The sequence below is a fragment of the Mustelus asterias genome, chromosome 22, assembly GCF_964213995.1.
Source record: "Mustelus asterias chromosome 22, sMusAst1.hap1.1, whole genome shotgun sequence".
NCBI lineage: Eukaryota > Metazoa > Chordata > Chondrichthyes > Carcharhiniformes > Triakidae > Mustelus > Mustelus asterias.
Window position 1 is genome coordinate 74820429 of NC_135822.1, and position 14665 is coordinate 74835093.

Consider the following 14665-nt stretch of genomic DNA (forward strand, 5'->3'; position numbering starts at 1 on the left):
AAAGTGAATCACCTCACACTTTTCCGCATTAAATTCCATTTGCCACCTCTCAGCCCAGCTCTGCAGCTTATCTATGTCCCTCTGTAACCTGCCACTTCCCTCCGCACTGTCTACAACTCCACCGACTTTAGTGTCATCCACAAATTTACTAATCCATCCTTCCACGCCCTCATCCAGGTCATTAATAAAAATGACAAACAGCAGTGGCCCTAAAACAGATCCTTGCGGTACACCACTAGTAACTGAACTCCAGGATGAATATTTCCCATCAACCACCACCCTCTGTTTTCTTACAGCTAGCCAATTCCTGATCCAAACCACTAAATCACCCTCAATCCCATGTGTCCGTATTTTCTGCAAAAGCTTACCATGGGGAACCTTATCAAACGCTTTGCTGAAATCCATATACACCACATCAACCGCTTTACCCTCATCCACCTCTTTGGTCACCTTCTCAAAGAACTCAATAAGGTTTGTGAGGCACGACCTACCCTTCACAAAACCATGCTGACTATCCCTAATCAAATCATTCCTTTCTAGGTGATTATAAATCCTATCTCTTATAATCCTTTCCAATACTTTGCCCACACAGAAGTAAGGCTCACCGGTCTATAATTACCAGGGTTGTCCCTACTCCCCTTCTTGAACAAGGGGACAACATTTGCTATCCTCCAGTCTTCTGGCACTGTTCCTGTAGACAATGACGACACAAAGATCAAAACCAAAGGCTCTGCAATCTCCTCTCTAGCCTCCCAGAGAATCCTAGGATAAATCCCATCCGGCCCAGGGGACTTATCTATTTTTACCCTTTCCAGAATTGCTAACACCTCCTCCTTATGAACCTCAATCCCATCCAGTCCAACAGCCTGCATCTCAGTACTCCCCTCGACAACACTGTCCCTCTCCAGTGTGAATACCGACGAAAAATATTCATTTAGCGCCTCTCCTATCTCTTCAGACTCCACGCACAACTTCCCACTCCTGTCCTTGACTGGCCCTAATCTTACCCTAGTCATTCTTTTACTCCTGACATACCTATAGAAAGCTTTAGGGTTTTCCTTGATCCTACCTGCCAAAGACTTCTCATGTCCCCTCCTGGCTCTTCTTAACTCTTTCTTTAGGTCCTTCCTGGCTAACTTGTAACTCTCAAGTGCCCTAACTGAGCCTTCACGTCTCATCTTAACATAAGTCTCCTTCTTCCTCTTCACAAGAGATTCAACCTCCTTAGTAAACCACGATTCCCTCACACGTCTGCTTCCTCCCTGCCTGACAGGTACATATTTATCAAGGACGCGTAGTAGCTGTTCCTTGAACAAGTTCCACATTACAATTGTGCCCATCCCCTGCAGTTTCCTTCCCCAACCTATGCCAACTAAATCTCGCCTAATCGCATCATAATTTCCTTTCCCCCAGCTATAACTCTTGCCCTTTGGTTTATACCTATCCTTTTCCATTGCTAAAGTAAATGTAATCGAATTGTGGTCACTGTCACCAAAGTGCTCACCTACCTCCAAATCTAACACCTGTCAGAGGGTCAATACTGAGGGAGTCCCGCACTGTCAGAGGGTCAGTACTGAGGGAGTCCCGCACTGTCAGTGGTGCCATCTTTCAGGTGAGAAGTTTAGCTGATGGCCTGTCTGCCTCCTCAGGTGGGTGTTGATAAATCCATTGTCACTATTTTAAAGGTCTGGTGTCCCGGGCGAGATGTAAGCCACAGACAACCTCACTCAAACACATTGTCTATTAATCATCAGATTGCTGTTTGGGGGATCCTGCTTTACACTAAATTGCTGTACATTGCTTACATAACAACATGAATAGACAGCAGTCACGTCACTGGAGGAGTAATCTGGAGATCAGGGCAGCTGGTGGAGTTTAAATCCAATTCATAAATCTGGAATATAAAACTAGTCTCAGTAATGATGACCATGAAACTATCATCGATTGTCAGAAAAACCCATCTGGGTCACTCATATCCTTTAGGGAAGGAAACCTGCCGTCCTTCCCCGGTCTGGCCTACATGTGACTCCAGACCCACAGCAATGTGGCTGACTCAAAACCGCCCTCCAAGGGCAACTAGGGATGGGCAATAAATACTGGCCTAGCTGGCGATGCCCACATCCCGTGAAAATAATTTAAAAACCAACACGGTTTACAATAGTTCATGTAAAGTGCCTCAGATAAGCAAGGCACTCCTTCTCCACTTCTACCCATCCTGAAACTTATTCCTGACAGATCCAAACTGTTAAACTCCTCACCCGCACCACCCTTTCCTCCCTGCTCCAGACTGTAGCTTTTTAACCCCAAATCCGACAGCACCGAGCAGCTCTATGGGTCGTTTGAGTGCGAGCTATATCCAGAGCACATTCTCACAATAATACTTCTCAAGAAAACAGTCGCATTGTGTCGTGCTCAAAGCCTGTTTTTCCAACAGCAACCATCAAATAAAGACTGAAACGCGAGTCATAAATTATCGGAGCTTTTTGCAGCACATCTGTAAAACATTTCCAACCAACTTTCTGCTCAACTGCAGTCTTAAATTCAATAAATCAAGGCAGGAAAATTCCATTTGGTTCACAAAGGGTCTTTCTAAGCAGAGGGAAATGTGACAAGGGCCAATCACTGGTTTACAATGCCAGTGCACATACATACACATCCGCACACTATGTACATGATAAACACATCCATGTACAAATGCACATGTACAGACAGACACACAGCGATATATTTGCACATGCATTTTATATATATAATAAATAAATGATGTCATTGTGCAGTTCAGGTACATTTCTCTGGTGGAAATCGCCTGGGCCAGATTAATGCTGGAAAAGGCCTATGTAAACATGTCACGCCGCAGTGCTCCCAGTGGCAGGGGAATGTAATTACAGCTGCTGCATTTTCATTCCCACTCTGCACCAGGAGATAGGAATTTGATGTCAGTGTTTGTGTTTCTCACAAGCCTCCTCCCGTTTCACCTCATTGTCATCTTCTCCCCTAACGGCATTGCAGAGGTGGGGTGGAGCAGGGTTTGAAATGTGTATACTTCAATGCCAGGAGTATTCGCAATAAAGTGGGTGAACTTGCAGCGTGGATCAGTACCTGGGACTTCGATGTTGTGGCTATTTCAGAGACATGGATAGAGCAGGGGCAGGAATGGATGCTGCAGGTCCCGGGGTTCAAATGTTTTAGTCGAAGTAGGGAAGGAGGTAGAAGAGGGGGAGGGGTAGCATTATTGGTCAGAGATTGTATCACAGTGTCAGAGAGGAGGTTTGATGAGGACTTATCTGTTGAGGTAGTATGGGCGGAGATTAGAAATAGGAGAGGAGAGGTCACCCTGTTGGGAGTCTTTTATAGACCTCCTAAAAGTTCTAGAGAGGTTGAGGAAAGGATTGCGGAGTCAATCCTGCTTAGGAGTGAAAGTAATAGGGCAATTGTTATGGGGGATTTTAACTTGACTAATATTGACTGGAATTGTTATAGCTCTAGCTCGTTAGAGGGGTCAGTTTTTGTTCAAAGCGTGCAGGAAGGTTTTTTGACTCAGTATGTAGACAGGCCAACTAGAGGTGAGGCTATATTGGATCTGGTGCTGGGAAATGAGCCAGACCAGGTGCTAGACTTGGAAGTTGGTGTGCATTTTGGTGATAGTGACCACAATTCGGTTACGTTCACCTTAGTGATGGAAAGGGATAGGCATGAACCTCGGGCCAGTGGTTTTAGCTGGGGGAAGGGTAATTATGAGGCTATTAGGAGAGAATTAGGAAACATAGGTTGGACTAGGAGATTACAGGGACTGGGAACGTCCGACATGTGGAGTTTTTTCAAGGAGCAGCTACTGCGAGTCTGTGATAGGTATGTCCCTGTCAGGCAAGGAGGAATTGGTAGGGCTAGGGAACCGTGGTGCACCAAAAAAGTTTATTTGTTGGTTAAAAAGAAAAAGGAGGCTTATGTTCGGATGAGACGTGAGCACTCGGGTAGTGCACTAGAAAGCTTTAGATTGGCTAAGAGGGAGTTGAAGAGCGAGCTTAGAAGGGCTAAAAGGGGACATGAGAAGACTTTGGCGGATAGGGTTAAAGAGAATCCTAAGGCGTTCTATAGGTATGTCAAGAACAGAAGGTTGGTTAGGGCAAGTTTAGGGCCAGTTATAGATGGCAGAGGGAAGTTATGTGTGGAACCGGAGGAGATTGGTGAAGCATTGAACCAATATTTCTCTTCGGTGTTCACGCAAGGGGACATGAATATAGCTGAGGAGGACACTGGGTTGCAAGGGAGTAGAATAGACAGTATTACAGTTGATAAGGAGGATGTGCAGGATATTCTGGAGGGTCTGAAAATAGATAAATCCCCTGGTCCGGATGGGATTTATCCAAGGATTCTCTGGGAGGCAAGAGAAGTGATTGCAGAGCCTCTGGCTCTGATCTTCAAGTCGTCGTTGGCCTCTGGTATAGTACCAGAAGATTGGAGGTTAGCGAATGTTGTCCCATTGTTTAAGAAGGGGAACAGAGACTTCCCCGGGAATTATAGACCGGTGAGTCTCACTTCTGTTGTCGGCAAGATGTTGGAAAAAATTATAAGGGATAGGATTTATAGTTATTTGGAGAGTAATGAATTGATAGGTGATAGTCAGCATGGTTTTGTGGCAGGTAGGTCGTGCCTTACTAACCTTATTGAGTTTTTTGAGAAAGTGACCAAGGAGGTGGATGGGGGCAAGGCAGTGGACGTGGTATATATGGATTTTAGTAAGGCGTTTGATAAGGTTCACCATGGTAGGCTTCTGCAGAAAATGCAGATGTATGGGATTGGGGGTGATCTAGGAAATTGGATCAGGAATTGGCTAGCGGATAGGAAACAGAGGGTGGTGGTTGATAGTAAATATTCATCATGGAGTGCGGTTACAAGTGGTGTACCTCAGGGATCTGTTTTGGGGCCACTGCTGTTTGTAATATTTATTAATGATCTGGATGAGGGTATAGTTGGGTGGATTAGCAAATTTGCTGATGACACCAAAGTCGGTGGTGTGGTAGACAGTGAGGAAGGGTGTCGTAGTTTGCAGGAAGACTTAGACAGGTTGCAAAGTTGGGCCGAGAGGTGGCGGATGGAGTTTAATGCGGAGAAGTGTGAGGTAATTCACTTTGGTCGGAATAACAGATGTGTTGAGTATAGGGCTAACGGGAGGACTTTGAATAGTGTGGAGGAGCAGAGGGATCTAGGTGTATGTGTGCATAGATCCCTGAAAGTTGGGAATCAAGTAGATAAGGTTGTTAAGAAGGCATATGGTGTCTTGGCGTTTATTGGTAGGGGGATTGAATTTAGGAGTCGTAGCGTTATGTTGCAACTGTACACAACTCTGGTGCGGCCGCACTTGGAGTACTGTGTGCAGTTCTGGTCCCCACATTACAGGAAGGATGTGGAGGCTTTGGAGAGGGTGCAGAGGAGGTTTACCAGGATGTTGCCTGGTATGGAGGGGAGATCCTATGAGGAGAGGCTGAGGGATTTGGGATTGTTTTCGCTGGAAAGGCGGCGGCTAAGAGGGGATCTTATTGAAACATATAAGATGATTAGAGGTTTAGATAGGGTGGATAGTGATAGCCTTTTTCCTCTGATGGAGAAATCCAACACGAGGGGGCATGGCTTTAAATTGAGGGGGGGTAGTTATAGAACCGATGTCAGGGGTAGGTTCTTTACCCAGAGGGTGGTGAGGGATTGGAATGCCCTGCCAGCATCAGTAGTAAATGCGCCTAGTTTGGGGGCGTTTAAGAGATCCGTAGATAGGTTCATGGACGAAAAGAAATTGGTTTAGGTTGGAGGGTCACAGTTTTTTTTTTTAACTGGTCGGTGCAACATCGTGGGCCGAAGGGCCTGTTCTGCGCTGTAATGTTCTATGTTCTATGTTCTATGTTCTACCTTCCTCCCTATTTATCCAACTTCTCTTTGAATGCAGCTGTATGATTCACCTTGGCCACTCTCTGGGTAGTGAGTGCTATGTTCTCACCACTCTCTGGGGTAGTGAGTGCTATGTTCTCACCACTCTCTGGGGTAGTGAGTGTGATGTTCTCACCACTCTCTGAGTAAAGAGGTTTCTTCTAAATTCCTTGTTATAAAAATATCTTCAGCCTGCACGATATCAAAATGAGGACAATGTTTCCATGTGCCCTGCACCTCCAAGCATGTTCCAGCTGAAGACTACACATGGTCTCCATTCTGTCTGTGCAAACCCTCTCTCCAACCCACAACCGCGAAGCTGAATCACTCGCCACCCCCCACCCTCTGTCTCTGCTCCATTCACTGACCTCCCGACATGAAAAGTCGCCGGGTCCGGATGGGATGTACCCCAGGTTACTGTGGGAGGCGAGGGAAGAGATTGCAGAGCCTCTGGCGATGATCTTTGCGTCGTCGATGGAGATGGGAGAGGTGCCGGAGGATTGGAGGATTGCGGATGTGGTTCCTATTTTCAAGAAGGGGAATAGGGATAGCCCAGGTAATTACCGACCGGTGAGTCTAACCTCAGTGGTTGGTAAACTGATGGAGAAGATCCTGAGGGACAGGATATATGAGCATTTAGAGAGGTTTAGTATGCTCAAGAATACTCAGCATGGCTTTGTCAAGGGCAGATAGTGCCTTACGAGCCTGGTGGAGTTCTTCGAAAATGTGACTAAACACATTGACGAAGGGAAGGCGGTAGATGTGGTTTATATGGATTTTAGCAAGGCATTCGATAAAGTCCCCCATGCAAGGCTTCTAGAAAAAGTGAGAGGGCATGGGATCCAAGGGGCTGCTGCCCGGTGGATCCAGAACTGGCTTGCCCAAAGGAGGCAGAGAGTGGGTATAGATGGGTCTTTTTCTAAATGGAGGTCGGTCACCAGTGGTGTGCCCCAGGGATCTGTTCTGGGACCCTTGCTGTTTGTCATTTTCATAAATGACCTGGATGAGGAAGTGGAGGGATGGGTTGGTAAGTTTGCCAACGACACGAAGGTTGGTGGGGTTGTGGATAGTCTGGAGGGATGTCAGAAGTTACAGAGGGACATAGATAGGATGCAAGACTGGGCGGACAAGTGGCAGATGGACTTCAACCCAGATAAATGCGTCGTGGTCCATTTTGGTAGGTCAAATGGGATGAAGGAGTACAATATAAAGGGAAAGACTCTTAGTACTGTAGAGGATCAGAAGGACCTTGGGGTCCGGGTCCATAGGACTCTAAAATCGGCCCCGCAGGCGGAGGAGGTGGTTAAGAAGGCGTATGGTGTGCTGGCTTTTATCAATCAAGGGATTGAGTTTAGGAGTCCGGGGATAATGATGCAGCTATATAAGACCCTCGTCAGACCCCACTTGGAGTACTGTGCTCAGTTCTGGTCGCCTCACTATAGGAAGGATGTGGAAAAGATTGAAAGGGTGCAGAGGAGATTTACAAGGATGTTGCCTGGATTGAGTGGCATGCCTTATGAGGATAGGCTGAGGGAGCTCGCTCTTTTCTCCTTGGAGAGACGAAGGATGAGAGGAGACCTAATAGAGGTGTATAAGATGTTGAGAGGCATAGATCGGGTGGACTCTCAGAGGCTTTTTCCCCGGGTGGAAATGTCTGCTACGAGAGGACACAGGTTTAGGGTGCTGGGGGGTAGGTACAGGGGAAATGTTAGGGGGAAGTTTTTCACACAGAGGATGGTGGGCGAGTGGAATCGACTGCCGTCAGTGGTGGTGGAGGCGAACTCAATAGGGTCTTTTAAGAGACTCCTGGATGAGTACATGGAGCTTATAGGATGGAGGGTTATAGGTAGGTCTAGAAGGTAGGGATGTGTTCGGCACAACTTGTGGGCCGAAGGGCCTGTTTGTGCTGTAGTTTTTCTATGTTTCTATGTTTCTATGTTTCTGAAACTGACTTCAATGTTGCCGAGAACTGAACGGCGGCACACATTCCTGTTCCGTTTACAATCGAGGATCCCTGTTCCTGGTTACAATACAGGATTAACATCAGTACAGATACAGTCAGTAACACAGGGTGCTGGGGGAGAGGAGTTACTGAGTGACAATGTGAGGGAGCTGGATTAACATCAGTAGAGATACAGTCAGTAACACAGGGTGCTGGGGGCGAGGGGTTACTGAGTGACAGTGTGAGGGAGCTGGATTAACATCAGGAGAGATACAGTCAGTATCACAGGGTGCTGGGGGCGAGGGGTTACTGAGTGACAGTGTGAGGGAGCTGGATTAACATCAGTACAGATACAGTCAGTAACACAGGGTGCTGGGGGCGAGGGGTTACTGAGTGACAGTGTGAGGGAGCTGGATTAACATCAGGAGAGATACAGTCAGTATCACAGGGTGCTGGGGGCGAGGGGTTACTGAGTGACAGTGTGAGGGAGCTGGATTAACATCAGTACAGATACAGTCAGTAACACAGGGTGCTGGGGGCGAGGGGTTACTGAGTGACAGTGTGAGGGAGCTGGATTAACATCAGGAGAGATACAGTCAGTAACACAGGGTGCTGGGGGCGAGGGGTTACTGAGTGACAGTGTGAGGGAGCTGGATTAACATCAGTACAGATACAGTCAGTAACACAGGGCGCTGGGGGAGAGGAGTTACTGAGTGACAGTGTGAGGGAGCTGGATTAACATCAGGAGAGATACAGTCAGTAACACAGGGTGCTGGGGGAGATAGGGGTTACTGAGTGACAATGTGAGGGAGCTGGATTAACACCAGTACAGATACAGTCAGTAACACAGGGTGCTGGAGAGAGAGGGGTTACTGAGTGACAGTGTGAGGGAGCTGGATTAACATCAGGAGAGATACAGTCAGTAACACAGGGTGCTGGGGGAGAGGGGTTACTGAGTGACAGTGTGAGGGAGCTGGATTAACATCAGGAGAGATACAGTCAGTAACACAGGGTGCTGGGGGAGATAGGGGTTACTGAGTGACAATGTGAGGGAGCTGGATTAACATCAGTACAGATACAGTCAGTAACACAGGGTGCTGGGGGAGAGGGGTTACTGAGTGACAATGTGAGGGAGCTGGATTAACATCAGTACAGATACAGTCAGTAACACAGGGTGCTGGGGGAGAGGGGTTACTGAGTGACAATGTGAGGAAGCTGGATTAACATCAGTAGAGATACAGTCAGTAACACAGGGTGCTGGGGGAGAGGAGTTACTGAGTGACAGTGAGAGCGAGCTGGATTAACATCAGTAGAGATACAGTCAGTAACACAGGGTGCTGGGGAAGAGGGGTACTGAGTGACAGTGAGAGGGAGCTGGATTAACATCAGTAGAGATACAGTCAGTAACACAGGGTGCTGGGGGGAGAGGGGTTACTGAGTGACAGTGTGAGGGAGCTGGATTAACATCAGTAGAGATACAGTCAGTAACACAGGGTGCTGGGGGAGAGGGGTTACTGAGTGACAGTGAGAGGGAGCTGGATTAACATCAGTAGAGATACAGTCAGTAACACAGGGTGCTGGGGGGAGAGGGGTTACTGAGTGACAGTGTGAGGGAGCTGGATTAACATCAGTACAGATACAGTCAGTAACACAGGGCGCTGGGGGGTGGCGGGTGGGGGGGGGGGGCGGTGGTTGGGAGAGGGGTTACTGAGTGAGTTAGTTTGTGGGATCTATATTTATAGGGTAGTGGTTGCAGTCTATTGGACCCTGCAGGGGCTCTGAGGAGAATATCCCATTAACTGTAATTTCAGGATGAGAGTGGTGGCTGGTTGAGAAAACTGTGCCCACAGATTGCAGCCTGCTCTCTGCTGCCGCACAGATTGTTGGTAACGCAGCAGATAATTAACTCAATCTGGGAGAAAGCAGCAAATCGCCGTTATAAAACATAGTTCCATTCTTCTGTTCACACAGAATAAAATTGCTGGAATGAATAAATGCTGTCTGTGGCAGCAGCAATGTTGCACCAAGTTGCTGCAAGCTGGCGTGTTCTAAGAGTAAGAGTTTTAACAACACCAGGTTAAAGTCCAACAGGTTTATTTGGTAGTAAATACCATTAGCTTTCGGAGCGCTGCTCCTTCGTCAGATGGAGTGGAAATCTGCTCTCAAACAGGGCACAGAGACACAACATCAAGTTACAGAATACTGATTAGAATGCAAATCCCTAAAGCCAGCCAGGTCTTAAAGGTACAGACAATGTGGGTGGGGGGAGCATTAAACACAGGTTAAAGAGATGTGTATTGTCTCCAGACAGAACAGCTAGAGAGATTCTGCAAGCCCAGGAGGCAAGCTGTGGGGGTTACTGATAATGTGACATAAATCCAACATCCCGGTTTAGGCCGTCCTCATGTGTGCGGAACTTGGCTATCAGTTTCTGCTCAGCGACTCTGCGCTATCGTGTGTCGTGAAGGCCGCCTTGGAGAACGCTTACCTGAAGATCCAAGGCTGAATGCCCATGACTGCAGAAGTGCTCCCCCACAGGAAGAGAACAGTCTTGCCTGGTGATTGTCGAGCGGAGTTCATTCATCCGTTGTCGTAGCATCTGTATGGTTTCCCCAATGTACCATGCCTCGGGACATCCTTTCCTGCAGCGTATCAGGTAGACAATGTTGGCCGAGTTGCAAGAGTATGTACCGTGTACCTGGTGGATGGTGTTCTCACGTGAGATGATGGCATCTGTGTCGATGATCCGGTACGTCTTGGAGAGGTTGCTGTGGCAGGGTTGTGTGGTGTCGTGGTCACTGTTCTCCTGAAGGCTGGGTAGTTTGCTGCGGACAATGGTCTGTTTGAGGTTGTGCGGTTGTTTGAGGCTTGCAGTGGAGGTGTGGGGATGGCCTTGGCGAGATGTTCGTCTTCATCAATGACATGTTGAAGGCTCCGGAGGAGATGCTGTAGCTTCTCCGCTCCGGGGAAGTACTGGACAACGAAGGGTACTCTGTCCGCCGTGTCCCGTGTTTGTCTTCTGAGGAGGTCGGTGCGGTTTTTCGCTGTGGCGCGTCGGAACTGTCGATCGATGAGTTGAGCGCCATATCCTGTTCTTATGAGGTGTTGTGAGACTTCTTACTGTGTTCACCCCAGTCCAACGCCGGCATCTCCACATCGTGTTCAAAGAGGTCAGCCATTGATATTAATTTCACTCAGCGCAAGGCTTGGGTCCACATGTAAGCCACTGCTGCCATCTGCTGTTGCTTCAAAGAACAGCAAGAGCCCAACCTACCTCAGCAAACATGAAGACATAGAAACATAGAAACCCTACAGTGCAGAAGGAGGCCATTCGGCCCATCGAGTCTGCACCGACCACAATCCCACCCAGGCCCTACCCCCACATATTTTACCCGCTAATCCCTCTAACCTACGCATCCCAGGACTCTAAGGGACAATTTTTAACCTGGCCAATCAACCTAACCCACACATCTTTGGACTGTGGGAGGAAACCGGAGCACCCGGAGGAAACCCACGCAGACACGAGGAGAATGTGCAAACTCCACACAGACAGTGACCCGAGCCGGGAATCGAACCCGGGACCCTGGAGCTGTGAAGCAGCAGTGCTAACCACTGTGCTACCGTGCCGCCGTGAATGTCGTATATCCCTCTTCCCTGCAGATTGGAGGGTAGCGAATGTTACTCCAGGATTCAAAAAGGGAGATAGAGAGAAAACAGGGAATTGTGCACCAGTCACTGAAGGTAAGCATGCAGGTGCAGCAGGCGGTAAAGGCGGCAAATGGTATGTTGGCCTTCATTGCGAGAGGTTTCGAGTACAGGAGCAGGGATGTGTTGTTGCAATTATACAGGGCCTTGGTGAGGCCACACCGAGAGTATTGTGTGCAGTTTTGGTCTCCTTTTCTGAGGAAGGATGTTCTTGCTCTCGAGGGAGTGCAGCGAAGGTTTACCAGGCTGATTCCAAGGATGGTGGGACTGATGTATGAGGAGAGATTGACTCGGTTAGGATTGTTTTCACTGGAGTTCAGACGAATGAGGGGGGATCTCATAGAGACGTATAAAATTCTAACAGGACTCGACAGAGTAGATGGTGAGGGAGTCCAGAACCAGGGGTCACAGTCTGAGGATTCAGGGTAGACCATTTAGGGAGATATTTCTTCACCCAGAGAGTGGTGAGCCTGTGGAATTCATTACCACAGGAAGTAGTTGATGCCAAAACATTGAATGTATTCAAGAGGCGGCTGGATATAGCACTTGGGGTGAATGGGATCAAAAGGTTATGGGGAGAAAGCAGGATTAGGCTATTGAGTTGGATGATCAGCCATGATTGTAATGAATGACGGAGCAGGCTCGAAGGGCCGAATGGCCTCCTCCTGCTCCTATCTTCTATGTTTCTATTCCCCCAGTTCCACGCCATCCAATATAGATCAACACACACACCCAAACACAGCCCCCCACACACAGCCCCCCACACACAGCCCCTTACTCTTTAACAATGTCACACCACTCATGGGTCTGGCCTGCATCCAGGTCTGTAACTTTCATTCACTTCCTGACCATGACTGGATGGGAAAACACAGAGCTCTTGGCAGCAGACCTCACCTGAAACAACGGCACAGGGCGACAGTGGAATGCAGTCAGGGAACTGGATTCAGACCCAGCCAGGTTCAGGGGAGGAAATGTCACTTGTTTCTGGAACTCATTCAGGAGCAATGTCGATACTTTCTGTGCTCCGGTTCAAAGGGACGAGGTGAGGGTGAAGCCACACCCACTTGCTGAATCGAGAGGTTCTGGGTTTAAATCCCACCAGAGAAACGGGTACGAAATCTGGCCTGACATCCCCACGGCAGAGCTGCACTGCTGGAGGTAACAACCGATGCGTGACATGGTGACCCGTCTTCACTCTCAAATAGGCGTAAAAGATCCCTCAACATCATCCACAGGACAGCAAGCAAGTTCTCCCTGGCACGAAAAGCAAATTACTGCTGGATTCTGAAACCAAAAGAGAAAATGCTGGAAAACCTCAGCAGGAGTGGCACCTGTGCAGAGAGAAAAGAGCTGATGTTTCGAGTCCAGGTGAGCCTTTGTCAAAGATTTGGGTCTCCCTGGTATTGGGGCCAGAATTTAACACTCAACTAACATATGTAAAAAAGGAATGGTCTCGTAGTTACCTATTTGCAGATCTTCACTGGTGTTTCCTACTTTACAGTAACAACACTTCAGAAGGATTTCTTTCAGCTGTAAAGTGCTTTGGGAAGTCTTGAGAGTGTGAAAGTCTTAACAGAAATTTAAACTTCTCCTTATGGGACTTTTAAATGCAGCAGGTCTTATTTATACCTCCCTTGTTGCTTGAAGGATATATATATAATATACACATGCCTTCTATATATACACATACTCACCTTCTGTCAAAATAGCTTCAAAGGAGGTCAGAACTAGTAAAGACTCGCTGTCTCCTTCTCACCAGTTTCCTCCCCTCAGGCTAGCTCATTCCCTTCTCCTTACTCTCCCTCCCATCAGTAATCAGGCAAGTGCTGTTCCAATGGTTTTGATTTGATTTATTATTGTCACATGTATTAGCATACAGTGAAACGTATTGTTTCTTGTGCGCTATACAGACAAAGCATTCCCTGAGACAGGCAAGGGAGGAAATTGCTGGGGCCTTGAGAGAAATCTTTGTACCCTCACTGGCTACAGAGGGGGTCATGATGTGGACACGCCAGCATTGGACTGGGGTAAACACAGTAAGAAGTCTAACATCGCCAGGTTAAAGTCCCAACAGGTTTATTTGGTTTGCTACCAAATAAACCTGTTGGACTTTAACCTGGTGTTGTTAGACTTCTTACAGGGGAGGTCCCAGAGGATTGGAGAATAGCCAATGTTGTTCCTTTGTTTGAGAAGGGTAGCAAGAATAATCCAGGTAATTACAGGCCGGTGAGCCTTACATCAGTAGGAGGGAAATTATTGGAGAGGATTCTTCGAGACAGGATTTATTCCCACAAGGAAATAAGTGGATGTATTAGTGAGAGGCAACATGGTTTTGTGAAGGGAAGGTCGTGTCTCACGAACTTGATCGAGTTTTTCGAGGAAGTGACGAAGATGATTGATGAGGGTAGGGCAGTGGATGTTGTCTACATGGACTTCAGTAAGGCCTTTGACAAGGTCCCTCATGGCAGACTGGTGCAGAAGGTGAAGTCGCATGGGATCAGAGGTGAGCTGGCAAGGTGGATACAAAACTGACTCGGTCAAAGAAGACAGAGGGTAGCAGTGGAAGGATGGGTTTCTGAATGGAGGGCTGTGACAAGTGGTGTTCCTCAGGGATCAGTGCTGGGACCTTTGCTGTTTGTAATATATATAAATGATTTGGAGGAAAATGTAACTGGATTGATTAGTAAGTTTGTGGACGACACAAAGATTGGTGGATTTGCGGATAGCGATGAGGACCATCAGAGGATACAGCAGGATATAGATCAGTTGGAGACTTGGGCGGAGAAATGGCAGATGGTGTTTAATCCAGATAAATGTAAGGTAATGCATTTTGGAAGGTCTAATACAGATAGGAAATATACAGTAAATGGCAGAACCCTTAAGAGTATTGATAGGAAAAGGGATCTGGGTGTACAGGTACACAGGTCACTGAAAGTGGCAATGCAGGTGGAGAAGGTAGTCAAGAAGGCATACAGCATGCTTGCCTTCATCGGCCGGGGTATTGAGTTTAAAAATTGGCAAGTCATGCTGCAGCTTTACAGACCCTTAGTTAGGCTGCACTTGGAATATAATGTTCAATTCTGGTCGCCACACTACCAG